General features: G+C 39.2%; 1 protein-coding gene and 1 pseudogene across 2 annotated transcripts in view; one reads left to right on the top strand and one right to left on the bottom strand.

Moving 5' to 3' along the window:
- The window catches only part of THSD7B (thrombospondin type 1 domain containing 7B), a gene marked incomplete at its 5' end in the record, with an annotated part of 754,786 nt that overhangs the window by 91,155 nt on the left and 648,881 nt on the right, over window positions 1–14,750 (top strand). The window lies entirely within an intron of this gene.
- Window positions 11,437–14,750, bottom strand: part of LOC307106513 (procathepsin L-like) — a 51,839-nt pseudogene continuing 48,525 nt past the window's right edge. Inside the window, exon 3 of the transcript in view lies at window positions 11,437–12,269. The product of the transcript in view is annotated as a procathepsin L-like (transcript). The remainder of the gene's footprint in view (window positions 12,270–14,750) is intronic.

Here is a 14,750-nt window from a genome sequence, read left to right as displayed (position 1 = left end):
TATTTGACATCTCCATTGGAATAAAATACATTTAAGCAGTATAGAAAGCAGTCAAACCAATGTGCTTATTCCCCCCTTGGGGGAATAAAATCTGAAGAAGACACTGAAATGAGTATAAAAGCATAGTCCAGAGTATGGAAAATGAAGTGCCCATAAGGACAATGAAGGTAGTGAATGGAAAGCAAGACAGTTTAATATGAAGTAGTAAGTACTACTTAGTGCGTGGTAGAGTCTTTAGTAAAATGGAGAACTTCAGCTCTGTCTAAAGCAGACAGTTTTCATATGGAGATGCAGCCCTAGTGTTAGGGATTATCCAAACTTTCCATAGTAGGTGTATATTGATGTTCATGTGACATTGTCAAAAGTTTTAAATGAGTAGGTAATAATACCCTTTGGTCCACATATATTTAGGCCAAATGAAACACATTTGCTGACCAGATTAAGCAAGTAGGTCAAACTTAGTTGAAGATATCTGACACAGAGAGATGTATGAATACCAGATGACTTTCACTGGCGAAGGAGGAAGAATTTATGTCTGTGTATGTGTGTGTCTGTATATGTTTATGAGAGTGAGAGGACAGGGATCACCTGGTGTGTTCATGCATTTATATATGTGCATATGTATACATACACATTGAAAACAATGAAATAAGTATATTTTCTGAGATGAGGAGTAGACAAGATAGCAAAATAACTATTTTCTATATATTTCTGTCATTTCAATTATGTTCTTAATAAGACCAACTCAGATATTGCTGTATCACCAACTCCTTGCCTTTACTGGAAAATATTTTTGCAAGAGGGGTTTCTGGGTGAGTAGGTGGATTTAGAGGCAACTCCACAATTAAATAGGTTTGGCATAAGGTAAGAGATTTAAACTGCTTATTTTGTAAGATAGAGTTTGAAAAGGTTTGTAAGAACTTTGGATTGTACCTTGAGAATCGAAAAAGCCTATATTGATAGCTCCTGGATGTTGAGTCCTAAGATAGGTATTTTGCCTTTGTTGTCTCATTTAGTCCCAAGAGCAATCTTGTATGTTGTCAAGGAACTATGTATACAAAGAATTAGAGTTTAAACAATTTGATCCAGATTATAGGAATAATACACATTAGGCCCCAGCTGGTTTGGCTTGGTGGATAGAGCATCAGCCTGAGGACTTAAGGACCCCTGGGTTTGATTCCAGTCAAGGGCACATGCCTGGGTTGCAGGCTGGGTCCCCAGTAGGGGGCGTGTGGGAGGCAACCAATCAATGATTCTCTCTCATCATTGATGTTTATATATCTCTCTCCCTATCCTGTCCTCTCTGAAATCAAGAAAAAAATAATATTAAAAAAAGAAATAATATACATCAGTACCAAGGCTCATGTATAGAACACATACAATCTGTGCATAAGGTTTTCTAAGCAAGTATTGTCTACATTTTCTGGAAAGTAGGAATGTAGGCATTAATGTGTATTTATGTGTGACATCCCTATTTGGTATAGAGGTTGATAAATGTTGCTTGATTTTGAGCATGTGTCTTTCATGATAACTGAGCTAGCCTGACTCTGGGTTACTCCCAGGGCTCATGTGTTCCCTGGGGTCTTTCTTACAGGTTAGTTAAATTTTTCACAGCAGTGTGCTGCTCTGTCCACAGACATCACAACCTATTGAAAGCTTGCACCTTGAGTAGAGGAGGAGGATTGACTTACCCAACCCAGAACTTCCTGGCTGTGAATGGCTCTGAGCAAACTTTGGTCAGAATTATGATCAGAAGGTGGGAAGTGGGCATTTGTCAACGGATGTTCAGTGTGATGTGTCATCAAAGCAACAAAGGCTGCAATGGGGTTGGATGTTGGAATAGGGGAGAAGGAAAGATTGAGGGTAGCAGAGCCAAAGCTCACTGAAAAGGGCAGAGACCGGCAAATCTGCCTCCCTGAGAAATGGAGGGAGTAATGATGTTTCGTCACCTTTTGCTTCTCAGAGACCAAGCTTTTCTTCCTGCTTATATTTTCATTCTGTTCTCCAAAGTTTTCCAATAAATACCTATTTTTAATTTGAACAAGTCTGACCATGTTTCTGTTTCTTGAAAGGGAATGACCCCATCTAAGTGGTCATTACTTGGGCAAGTGTGAAGTGGATCAATATTAAAGCCATTATTTTCTCTCTTCTTTGGGAAAAGAACAATATGGTTTGTCTAATCATTAAATATCATAACTTCATCATTTTAAGGAGACAAAATCTCATGCAAACCTCATGTGGTCAGGCAGTTGTTAAATGCCTTTTGTTGGTCCTCATTTTAGAGAGGAAGTTGAGAAAAAACTTGTCAAAGGTAGAACTCGACATGCCATATTGAGGCATTTTTCTCTGGGCTATTCATGTTAATGCCAGGTATTATTTATGGGTGGGTGGAATAAGGACAAACAATATATTGTTACTGAGACTGGAGTCAATAGTGGTATGTCCCACATTATATTCTTTTTCAATCCTTATTTCTTGGTCTACCAATTGATTTTTTCTCCTGAAGTTTTTAAGGAATCCCTTTTTTCCCCTTTCATCTCATATAACATTTTGTATCTCTGAATAGCAACACATAATTTAAAGATGTAATAGCATTATTTGAAGTTACATTGACTTTTTCATGTATTAATCCTGTGTGTTGACATCTCAGCAGAGATGCTGGGTTAGCATTAATCTCTGATTTTGCTGATCTGTCTATGCACAGGGCTAGCAGACTGGAAGAAGCTACTTCACAATTCTCAATACATAATTGGAAGAGACATCACAACTATTAAATTATTAACAAATGAGTCAGACTTTGTTTCTAACATGTGATTTAGAAGCACACTAAGAACACAAATTTATGCTTTCAATAAAATAATCTCATCATTAATCAATATTCATTGGGCACTCTTGGAAAAAGCATGTTGGATGCTAAAACAAATATATCTAACAAATGAATGAAAGAGCTTTTTACTTTAGGTTTACTTTATTAACGAGCTATTGTACTTTCTCGGTTGTTAGACTGAATTGGAAACATTTATGATTTAACTTTTGCAAACTTGAGTGATTGGGGAGTGGGTTATCTTTATGGAATACATTTTCTAAGTGGGGATGGAAAAAAATTTAATACTTATTGTTAAAAATCTATAATACTATTTTGTCTAGTCTTCTCCTTGGAAACAGAGTCTAATAATGCAACTGATAGCTCTTCAGAGTCAGGATCTTTTTCAAGTACCACCAATTTACTACATCAAGGATTATCATAAATTGAGGAGTAAAGTAGACTGTGTTGAATCTGTCTGTATCAAGCTGAGAACATCCCTAGTGTTGAAAGCTGCCCCTCTTTTCTTCCTCCTCTTTCTTTTCTTTTAGCTACTTCCTATCTTATCTCCTTCCTCTTTTCTTCAGTCATAATCCTACTTACAAAATTGTTTCATTGACATTTACTTTATTCTTTTAACACTAGAGTGCAAATATAAGTAAGACAAACTCCCCATGTTTGACAGATGTGTTTAAGTAGGATTAAAATATAAAATATTTTATACAAGTTATATCTTTGATTTTGCATGAATGTTGTCATATTCTAGACACAGTGGGGTTAATATTTTGAAAATATTACATGATTATGGTTTATTATCTTCATCCACTGATTTTTCTACTCCAGCCACTTTTGAAAAAGCAAAGCAGGTGCACAGGCACTGCCAAAAGGTTGAAGAGGCTAAGACAGAGCCCCCAAGTCTTGAGAGTAGAAACAAAGAGTGGCATGACATTTATGTCGTACTTTCCTTTCTCCAGTCACAGCAAAATAGAAATGCTTATCAGGGAGAGGGCCTAAGTCAATGGCTCCTTGCCTAACCGGTTGCTTATGTCCTGGAAGTGATTCAGACATTCTCTGCTGAAATTATGGGCATGTAGGAGGAAGCTGAGCTCAAACCCTGATACCACATAGTTTGCAGGTACAGAGCTTAAGCTGAGGTTGAGCCTTAGGACATGGCTACAGCACTAGCACGGGATGAGGTGGGGCAGAGAACTGGCTTGGGTGAGCTTGGAAAGAAGCCAGGAATTCACCAGTCAGACCATAATAGACAACTTCACAAGGTACGCAGGATAAACTGGACCAGCAGAAGACACAGACCAATGACCCACATAAAAATCAAGGGTCCCACCTAATTGCCATGTCATCATTTAAGATTTCTGTTACGCTTAAGATGTCATTTTGGGAAGAGGAAGCATTAGAAACACTGAAAGCCTACAATTTATCTTTAAAGACAGAGTTTTCTTTCTAAAATCCTATATAATAAAAGGCTAATATACAAATCTACTGAATGGCAGAATGACTGGTTGCTATGATGCACACTGACCACCAGGGGGAAGACGCTCAACACAGGAGCTGCCCCCTGGTGGTCAGTGTGCTCCCACAGGGGGAGCTCCACTCAGCCAGAAGCCAGGCTTATGGCTCATAGCTGGTGAGCACACTGGCGGCAGCACTAAGGATGTTTTAAGAATGTCCAGGGAGTGGGCCTAAACTCTCAGTCAGACACCCCCCGAGGGCTCCTGGACTGCAAGAGTGCACAGGCCAGGCTGAGGGATCCCCCAGCCTCCCAGTGCATGAATCTCATGCACTGGGCCTCTAGTAATTTTATAAACAGAGACTAAAAGACATGCATTGTAAAATTTAAAACTTCTTACTCTTTAAAACTTCTTACTTTTCTGCTGCCTCAGCAGCCTCATAAACAGGCTGTGAGCATCCTCCCAGGAGCCCAGGTGCACTAATGGGTGGGACAAGGTGGGACCCCGCCACAAGGTCTCCTTCCTACCATCCCCCCCCCCTTAACTGTAACCTAATAATATTCAAGTGCACCGGTGACATCACTTTGCACTTTTTCTTTTGTGCCCCACCCTGACCCCCAGTAAAAGCACAGGGGTGCTTGTTTGCTCCGTTTGTCACCTGCTTGGTTGAGCCCGCTCCCTTGGTGCTCTCTCGTCTGGTCCGCTTTGGTGTGAGTGACCATCTCTCTGGGGCCTGTGAGCATAATCACCTTAGCTTTTTCCTGAGCCTCTCCTCTCTTCCCTCTTGTGGTCACACCTCACTGGTCATCTCAGAAAAGAACACAGAACAAGATACACACACACACACACACACACACACACACACACACACACACACACACACTGAAAGAAAATAAAAGATGAGGATACCTTTAGTAGCAAATTTAAGGATTTAAGTTGGTTTTTCCCTTGGCTTTCATGTGATGGGGACATGTTTTCCTGTATATTTGATTGTAACAAGTATAAAATTTAATGCATAACTCACAGTACAATGTCCAAAGACAGATGTTCCTCTTCTTCATGTCCCTTCTGTGGGAGGGCATGCCTAATGTCAGAGGCTGGAAGAGCTTTGCAAAGTTTGCTGAAGAATTGGACTTTGAACATAAAGCTTTACAATATTGAGTTATGTCGGGTGTCGTATTACACATACCCCTTTGAGTGGGAGAGAGTGTTTGCTGTAGAATAGAGAATGGCTTTTTAGCATTGATGTACAGACCTGCTTTCTTTTAATATTTAGATCCCTCAAAAATACTGCTGGTGGTGACTCCTTTCTGGAGAATATGAAGTTCAGGTTTCAGATTCTCAAGTTCTGGGTCTAAAGCTGTTTCACAAAGCAGAAAAATAAGCAACAGCTTTGAGAAGCTTAAAATCATACTTGCTGATGGGTAAAAGAGGTGATTGTGACATTCATTTTTTCTCATCATCTGCTATTTCATGCTCATTGAAATAATAATCCTCAATACACACACACACACACACACACACACACACACACACACCTCTGCTTTCCTTTAATCCACATATTAAACCTGGATGAAGATCCTATTTTCTGTGTTCCTTAATTAGGGACTAATTGTATTTTACCTCAAGAGTTATCAACTGTGTAATGAGAGTCCAGTGTTTCCTCAGGAGACACTGGAAGTTGCATAAAGACAGCAACCGTGTTTTGCGATCTCGTCCTACTCTTCCGGGCACAAAGGAGATAACTAATACTTGGTACCTAAAATCACAACCATACAACTATCCCAAATAAACAAGTCTTTTAGAAATCTCTGGTGAATCCTTCTAATCGGCTCTGTTAAGTCAGTTTTAATAAAAAAACGGTGAGCATGAAGAATGAGTGTGTTTACTGAAAAAACAACAACAACAACAACAACAACTAAGAAGGTTCTGGGTAAAGGTGGAGGGTGGTTGATGTAAGTCAGAACTCTTGTTATTTGTTCAAGCATGGCAGTAGCTTTGATTTATCCTATCTGTGCATCAATATGAACTTGACTGAACTCATCCTAGAAGTCCTGAAAAACTGGCAGGAGGTAAGGGACTAATTAGTTCACCAAATCTAGAAGTCTGCTCCCCTACCCTCCTAGCATATGATTTGGGGCATCTGTCTCACCAGCAAGCTGCTCTGAATCTGCAACATTGTGAGGAGAAACCCACAACAGTTTAGAAATCTGAGCATACTGTTTAGACTACATATTTCAAAGGCCGCACCTCCCTGTTAATGTCTTACTAAATTCCAGCTGGGACGTCATCTTGGTGCAGTAGAAGCTGTATGCCAATTTGTACTTTTACCCTTTGTTTCAAAGCTTAGTCAAGAAGACCTATCCTGTGCTAACGTGTTCAGTCTGGCACTTTCTGGAAATGAATATATAGAACAGTTGAAGTTTCAAATTGAACTGTGTGAATTATTCCAGGTATTTTAGGGTGGATTCTAATTCCAGGGAGACATTTTATTATTAGAGAGTTCTATGTTAAGACAAATTACATTTCCTGTCTTTTCATAAATTGTAACAGGAATGTCTAACTGCTGATAATGGCTACAAGTTCCCCTTCAGGGGAGTTATAAACCATTTCATGAGGCTGAAGGAGCAAACACACTAAGTTAGGATGTAATGGACAGAAGAAAAACAGTTGCTGTTATACTCTGGACTTGTAAAGCAGACACGTTCACTAAGCCCCCCACTTCTCCTGGAAGTTTAACTTTTCAAAATGAAAGGGGACTAAAACAGAATTTTGTTACATGACCTAGAAATTGTAGATTTTCTTATCTATCAGAATTTAACCCTTTGCACTCGCTTGCTTTTTTCTCGATTCCTTTATTCTAATGCTAACCTTGTCGAGTCACACTCGACATCCGAGTGCAAAAGGTTAACCGGGAGTTATGTTGACATCATAGAACCTGAAATGTCTTGCAAGTCTTTTCATGCCTAATGTCATTAAGAGGTAGCGTATTTTACTATGCAGCCCAGTTGTGACTGCTCTCTTTAGCCCTAAAGAAGGAAAACTGACCCTGTGGGGTTTGATGATGAACTCTGTTACTATGTTCCTAGTGTACTCATGGAACTGTTTGGTAATGCACCAATCATTCTCGCAATCCGGGACCCCTCGGGGGATGTCCAACTGCCAGTTTAGGCCCGGTTCCCCAGGGATCCCTGCAGAATCAGGCCTGAACTGGCAGTTGGACATCCCTCTCACAATCTGGAACTGCTGACTCATTACGGCTCGCCTGCCTGCCTGCCTGATCGCCCCTAACCACTCTGCATGCCTGCCTTATCACCCCTAACCACTCACCTGCCTGCCGGATTGCCCCTAACCGCCTCTGCCTATGCCACCACTGCCGTGGCTTCATCTGGAAGGTCATGCGGAAGGATGTCCAGAATGACGTCTGGAAAATCTTAGGCTGTCCAGTCTAATTAGCATACTATGCTTTTATTATAGATTTTGGAAGCATTGTCACGGGTTAATTGGCTCTATAGTTTACAAGTTTGCATCACTAATACCAATAAAAATCTGTTTATATTGTTCTTCTGGGATTCTGATTGCATTAAGGAATGATTAGTCCTAATTAAGTCCTGTAGTCTGTGCTAATTACGATCAAATTAAGACTTTACATGAAAATGTGAGCTTATGCTAAAGTAAATGCATTTTAAACATTAATTAGAGAAATACCTTTGCAGTTGCTTTTACTTTATTTTATTTTGACGAGAAGGAAACCTCAACCACCAGCCATTGCATTATGAAAGGGTGTCTCCCATAGTTGTTAGAGACAATCTAGTTAATTATAAATATGAGTAATGTTTCTTTATTTTACTCCTCATGAGAACTAAACTCTCCTCAGCTGTTCCTCATCCACCCTCCAGGTAACAATATTGTGTTTACATTATAGAATAAAAATGAGAGGCTGAAGGCTTTAGAGCGTGTGTTCTATTATATTGTCTCATTTAACTTTTATGCACTGCAGTGCTTTCCAGTTTGGCATTTCCCTGATTTCTTTTTAATGCTGTGGATTCATTTGGACTCTCCTGTGTGAGGTGATAATGATGCTTCTCCAGGTACTTTCCTGTGTGCTGACACCTTAGGAAGAATATTCTTTTGCCCTCAGCGCCCGATTTTTTAATACTCTTCCTTATTAGGCTGCTTGACTTTCATATGCAAATGAAGATGCGATTAACTGGATGGAGTCCTACTTTCTGGCCATGTACTTCTTACTTTATCCTTTCATAGGAATCACTAGATGAAATTGTGCCTTTAAACACAGCATGGTTCCCGGTGCATGGAGGGTTCCCTAAGTGTTTGCTAAGATAATTATTGCTAGGATTGCATTGCATTCAGTCCCACCAGAAGTCCAATTATAGACCAATTAATGGGTTTTGACCTCAGGAGGAAGAAATATTTCGTCAGAAATCTCCAACAATTTCACTTCCTCTTCTGCACTTGTCCTGCTTGGAGATGCTTTGAGTGTGGCAGCTAAAGCAATGGCAGAAGCCAAACTCTCTTGGCTGTTGTATTGACCTTGAAATGCCCATTCTGATGCCGCGCTGAAGGCTCCAATTCAGAAGGAATGCTCAAGTCTTTGACTAGTTACCTAAGTCCTAACCTTAATCTACTTTTACTAAATCTCCTCCTACTCATTCATTTTCTTACTCCCACTTACTTTTGTCTCCTATTTACCGACCCAAGGTCTATTTTTTTCTACTTTTCTGACTTTTAATTGCATTTCAATTTCATTGTTCCCCTTGATGAAAACTTTTCTTTTTGCCTTTAAGAAATAATTGTGCTCATTCTTCAGATACTGTCTTGATCATTTTATTCCTATGTGTTTTTGCTGTTGCCCTGTCTTCAATGGAGCAGCTGATCTCCTTGTCCCTACATTTTTTTCCATCTCATTACTGTTATCTCTAAGTTCACATTTCAACTTATCAGGTATAAGTTTTGCCTTAAACATATGACTCATTTCTAGCTTGCATTTTTGTACGTGACGTTTGCTTTGCCTGAGATTTCCTTTTTAACATGTCAATATCTATTTACACCCCTCCTTTATGTTCCTCCTCAAAATTATTTTCTTCCAAAAAGTTTTACGTCAAGATTATGAGCTATGTATGCCTCCTCAGTGAACTAGAACCACAGAGTACTCTAAATATCTTTGAGATCATTACAGATGCGGAAACTGAGGTTCAGAGAGGGTCACCTGAGTGGCACAAGAGTCTGAGACCCTTCAGTGTCAGAATAGGACATAGGAGACTCCAGAGTCCATGCTCTTCCCTTTCACCTGCTGTGTCTCAGCACATACACTAGTATTTCCTCTTTTGTCTCAGGAGGTGTTTTAAAACACTTCCTTCGTGTATGTGCCCTTTCCCCACCTCAGTTATTTTTTCTGTTTTTGAAAAATCTTTTGGCTTTTACTCTTTGTTTTCCGTCATTCTCCATAACATCTAACACAAATTGAATTCTGGACAATTCACTAACTATAGTTAAATGCCATTGTCCATCTCTAGAATTTGTTTCCTGTTTCCTGCCTTCGTTTATATACAAGGGTGTCCCCCAAAATATATACATACTTTAACAGATTATAGTTCAATTTTGAAAATGAAATGTATTTTAATAAATACTGCCTTTATAATGATTCAAAGTGTGTGTGTACATTTTTGGGGACACCCTACATATTTGACTCCGTATCATTGTTTCCATTTCTTCTTTTCTTCCCTCTCTTTTGTCTTAATACTTTCCCTCCAATTCCCATTACCTTAAAAATTGCATATCTCTGCATTATATTAACTTTCCATTTTGTGCTCAATTTTTTTCTTATACTTCTTATATCTACATTTCAGTTAGAAGATAAAGGTAGATAGTGCCTCTCTTGTTGAAATCACTGAGCTTTATTTATACAGTGTCTGAATAAATTAACCCTCTGTGGACTAACTCAGTCTTTTATCTAGTTAACTATAGTTATCTCATATACTTTCAAATGTTTAACATTTTTCAGTAGGAAATCTCTTTATTAATTGATTTGTAGGGCAGTTAACAACTATCTGTTGATCTGCCTAATGGGAAGAGTTGAATTGGGTGCTGGTTTGCTGTGTTGATGGAGTGGAAGCCAACATAGATTTTTTTTATATATAAATGCTTAGCATACAAAACTCATATTGTTGTGAAGGCCATTCTAGCATTTTGACTTTTAGGCTATTTGTCCTGGAGTCATGATCCTATAGAAAAATCTTGAAAGAGGCAGGTTGAAGATTTTGCTAAAGAAAGTGGGAGGGACATTCTAGGAATGAGAAATGGCCTGATTAAATGCTTAGAGGGTAGAGGGAGCAGGTTCCTGTGTTTTCTTGACTTTAGCAGAAATTAAAGAGTAGATTAAGAAGATAATAGGGGTATAATAAGAGAAGAGTTGTTCAAAATTCTTGAAGTCAATGACCAAGTATTTCTTATTAGATATAAAGCAGAAATATAAAGTTTGGCCTCACAGCCATTGAGATACAAAATGATTAAATGAAAGGGTCCCTTTCTTTGTTGAACTGAAAAGGCTCTGACTTGCATATGAATTTCTTTAGAGTACCATCTTCAGATGACTTTCTTCACCTAGAAACATTCTTATGTGCACCTACTTACCACATACCCACTCTGGGTTAGGGCTGTCTTTGTATCCTCAGTCATCACAGCTAATTCTGAACTGAACATGATCAGTTCCATCATACTGGCCAGGGAAAAGTCACAAAGCTGTGCAATAACATACCACAGTTAAACAATGCACGTGGCACAACTAAGATTCTAATCTGGCATTTATCTGACTTTATAGCATTTTGACTTTTAGGCTACATTACCTTTTTTTATTTGAAAGTAAGCTTTATTTTAAAATATGAAACTTTATACATCCTTTTCAAACGTCAAAATTCAAAAGTCATTAGGCAAGTCAATCATACAAAACTGCACAAATAATTAAAGAAGTGGTAACATTGTACCGGTGTAAAATATCACTCAATTTAAATCACAGCTTAGATATTCAGTAATTAAAGTGTTTTATTCCACAGAATAAGATCTGGTGAGTTATAAGACAAAATTTCTCCTCTGGATATTCTATTCTTAATCACATCTCCCTTAATCACCATCATCCCACACGGTAGCCTAGCTGACCGTGGTGGCAATTCCAAAGTGGTTGTTCCAGTCTTTAACCATTTTTATGTAGACACCCATGCCCCAAGCTGTACCCCCTTTTTTAACAATCCAATAATTATTCAGTTCTGCTTTGTCAAAGCCATAGCCAACCACCAGAACACCAGAACACAGGTCTTTGCTGCTGCATTCTGGTTCATAATAAATACCTTTTCTATAAAACTGGAAAAATCTACAGCTCACATTTTAGCAACAGAGATGGCCCCACACTTGCCACTGCCTTCGTAAGGGACTTCTCCTGCACATGGGTGTCCACAAAGCCAGTGTCATTGGCAGCAGAAAACCCAGGCTTGTTTTTGCAGGATTCATTCCTTGCGTGATATGCATAGGATTCCTCTGAGTCCAGGCCTTTGCTGTCCTCAGCATATAGAAGGCATTATCCATTAGGCCACCATCACAGCCCTCGTTGCCTTGAGACTAAGAGCAGTCTGCCAGGTTCTGTCCACTCCATGAAACACGTTTGCCTGTTTTCTATAACATCTGTAAAGGCACCAGTTGCATCACAAGCCCAACAGGAACCACACTGACCTTGGTCCCTCAGAGGAATTACATAGCCTTTCTCGCTCCAATCCACAGATGGGGGATCTCAGCAAAGGGAGGTTCTTGGAACGCTTCCCCCTTCCTGCGCTCTGGTTGTGAAGGCCATTCTACACCTGCCTGCATTCTCCATTGGTCATGTCACCAAAGGCATTCATTGCTGTGGTGACACTGTTTCCCTTGGCCTTGCTCCTGATTGTGCAGTTCAATCCATTTCCTATTCTTCTCCCACCCTGCTCTTCTCCATCCTTATTCATTCTCCTTACATACCAGTGGTTTCCAGCTGTCGCCCTCTACTGGTTCCACTGTGCAACTGAACTGTGACTGGTTTTGGCAGCAGCAGAGTCTGTTCCCAAGCAGAGGGCAGTCAGGATGAGCCAAAGATTCCTGTTTCAAAACCTGCTGCAGGAGCCACTGGCAAGCACAGTCAGCACGTGTGAGTACAGGGATTTCCAAGGCCCCGCATTACTTCTCATTATTAAAAATGTCATAGAAAAATTTAAAAAAAATATATTTTATTGATTTTTTACAGAGAGGGATAGAGAGTTAGAAACATTGATGAGAAACATCGATCAGCTACCTCCAGCACACCACCTACTGGGGATGTGCCCGCAACCAAGGTACATGCCCTTGACCGGAATCAAACCTGGGACCCTTCAGTCCACAGGCAGACACTCTATCCACTGAGCCAAATCAGTTAGGGCTATCATAGAAATTTTATGAATTCTAGTCAAAAAATGATAGCCTGTCTGTCCTCTCCCATTGATGCCAAAGAAATGCCCGTCCCCTCCCCACCACTCAGTGCTGCCTCCTGAAGGTAACGTTCGCTCAGTTGCAGTTCCAACTCTGTTTTAGTGTCTCTATTGTGAAAAGATGGAGAGTTTCTGAAAAGCCAACATTAATTGATAATTTTGTACGAAATTATGGTTGTCCTCAGTCAAAAGGAAAAAAATAATGTCATTATGATAAGAATTCAAAGATGACCCTAGCTGGTTTGGCTCAGTGGATAGAGTGTTGGCCTGTGGACTGAAGAGTCCCAGGTTCGATTCCGGCCAAGGGCACATGCCTGGGTTGCAGGCTCGATCCCCAGTAGGGAGCATGCGGGAGGCAGCCGATCAATGATTCTCATCATTGATGTTTCTGTCTCTCTATCCCTCTCCCTTCCTCTCTAAAATCAATAAAAATATATATTAAAAAAAGAATTCAAAGATGGCTTTGTGTAAAATTAGAAGTGTGCACATTTACATTCACACACACACAAATGCACACTCACATATTCATTATTCTGGAAGAACTGCTGTAGCTCTTTATTCTATAAATGACATTATTTTTCTTAAGAAAACATTTGCTTAGTTAGGGGGTTGGTGGATATTATTAAAGTCTACCAATGTGCCCCCTATCATGGATTGAAAACAGTCAGTGAACTACAGAAGACCAGATACTTCACTTCACAGGGAAAATGACATTATCTGATGATGACCATTCTAACAGGAATAAGGATAGTTCTCATTATGGTTTGATTTGCATTTCCCTAATACCTAGTGATGTTGAGCATCTTTTTATGCACCTGTTGGCCTTTTGTATCTCTTCTTTGGAGACATGAATATTCAGATCTTTTTTACCCATTTTTAATATTGTCTTGCTATTGAATTGTATGAGTTCTTCACATTGTTTGAATATTAACCCTGTATCAGATATATTGTTTACAAATATTTTTGGCAACATTGTAAGTTTTCATTTTGTTGCTGGTTTCTTTTGCTATGCAGAAGCTTTTTTTGATGTGGTCCTACTTGTTTATTTTTTACTTTGTTGCTTGTGATTTAGGTGTCGTATTAAAAGAATCATTAAGACCCATGCCAAGGAGATTTATTCCTATGTTTAATTCCAGAATTTTCATGGTTTCAGGTCTTACATTTAAGTCTTTAATCCACTTTGAGTTAATTTATATGAATGCAGTAAGATATGCTCCAGTTTCACTTTTACACGTGGATATCCAATTATCTGAGGACCATGTATTGAAAAGACTGTCTTTTCTCCATTAAGTTATTCTTGGTTCCCTTGTCAAATATTAGTTAACTGTATATACTTGGATTTCTTTCTGGGCTCTCAGTTCGATTTCATTCCTCTCTTTGTCTGTGTTTATGGCCGTACCACACTCCTTGGATGACTGTATCTTTTTAGTATAGCTTGAAATCAAAGTGTGATGCTTTCTGTTTGTTGTTGTTTTTCATCATCACCTGGGGATATTTTTCCCATTGTTTTTCAGAGAGAGTAGAAGGGAGGGAGGAGAGGGAGAGAGAGAAACACTGATATGAGAGAGACACATCAATTGGTTGCTTCTGTCCATGCCCCAACCGAACCTGCAACCAGGTATGTTCACTTGATCAGGAATCAAACCTGTAACCCTTCAGGAACATAGGCCAGGGCAGATGCCCCTGTTTTATCTTTCTAAGGATTTCTTTGACTATTCAGGGTCTTTTGTGCTTCCATATAAATTTTAGGAAAACTTTTTTAAATTTCTGTAAAACATGTTATTGGATTCTTAATAGAGTTTGCATTGAATCGATAGATTCAATGTCTTGCAGTTTTTAAAGTAGTGATCATTCACCTCCTTAGTTAAATGTAAGTATATCTTTTTGTTTTAGATGCAATATAAATGGGATCAATTACTTTATTTCTTTTGCAGAAAATTTGTTGTTAGTGTATAGAAATGCTGCTGACTTGTGTAT

Source organism: Cnephaeus nilssonii (assembly GCF_951640355.1).
Source record: "Cnephaeus nilssonii genome assembly, chromosome: 10".
Taxonomy (NCBI): domain Eukaryota; kingdom Metazoa; phylum Chordata; class Mammalia; order Chiroptera; family Vespertilionidae; genus Cnephaeus; species Cnephaeus nilssonii.
Note: the sequence above shows the minus strand (reverse complement) of the source record. Positions and strands in the feature narration are given on the sequence as shown.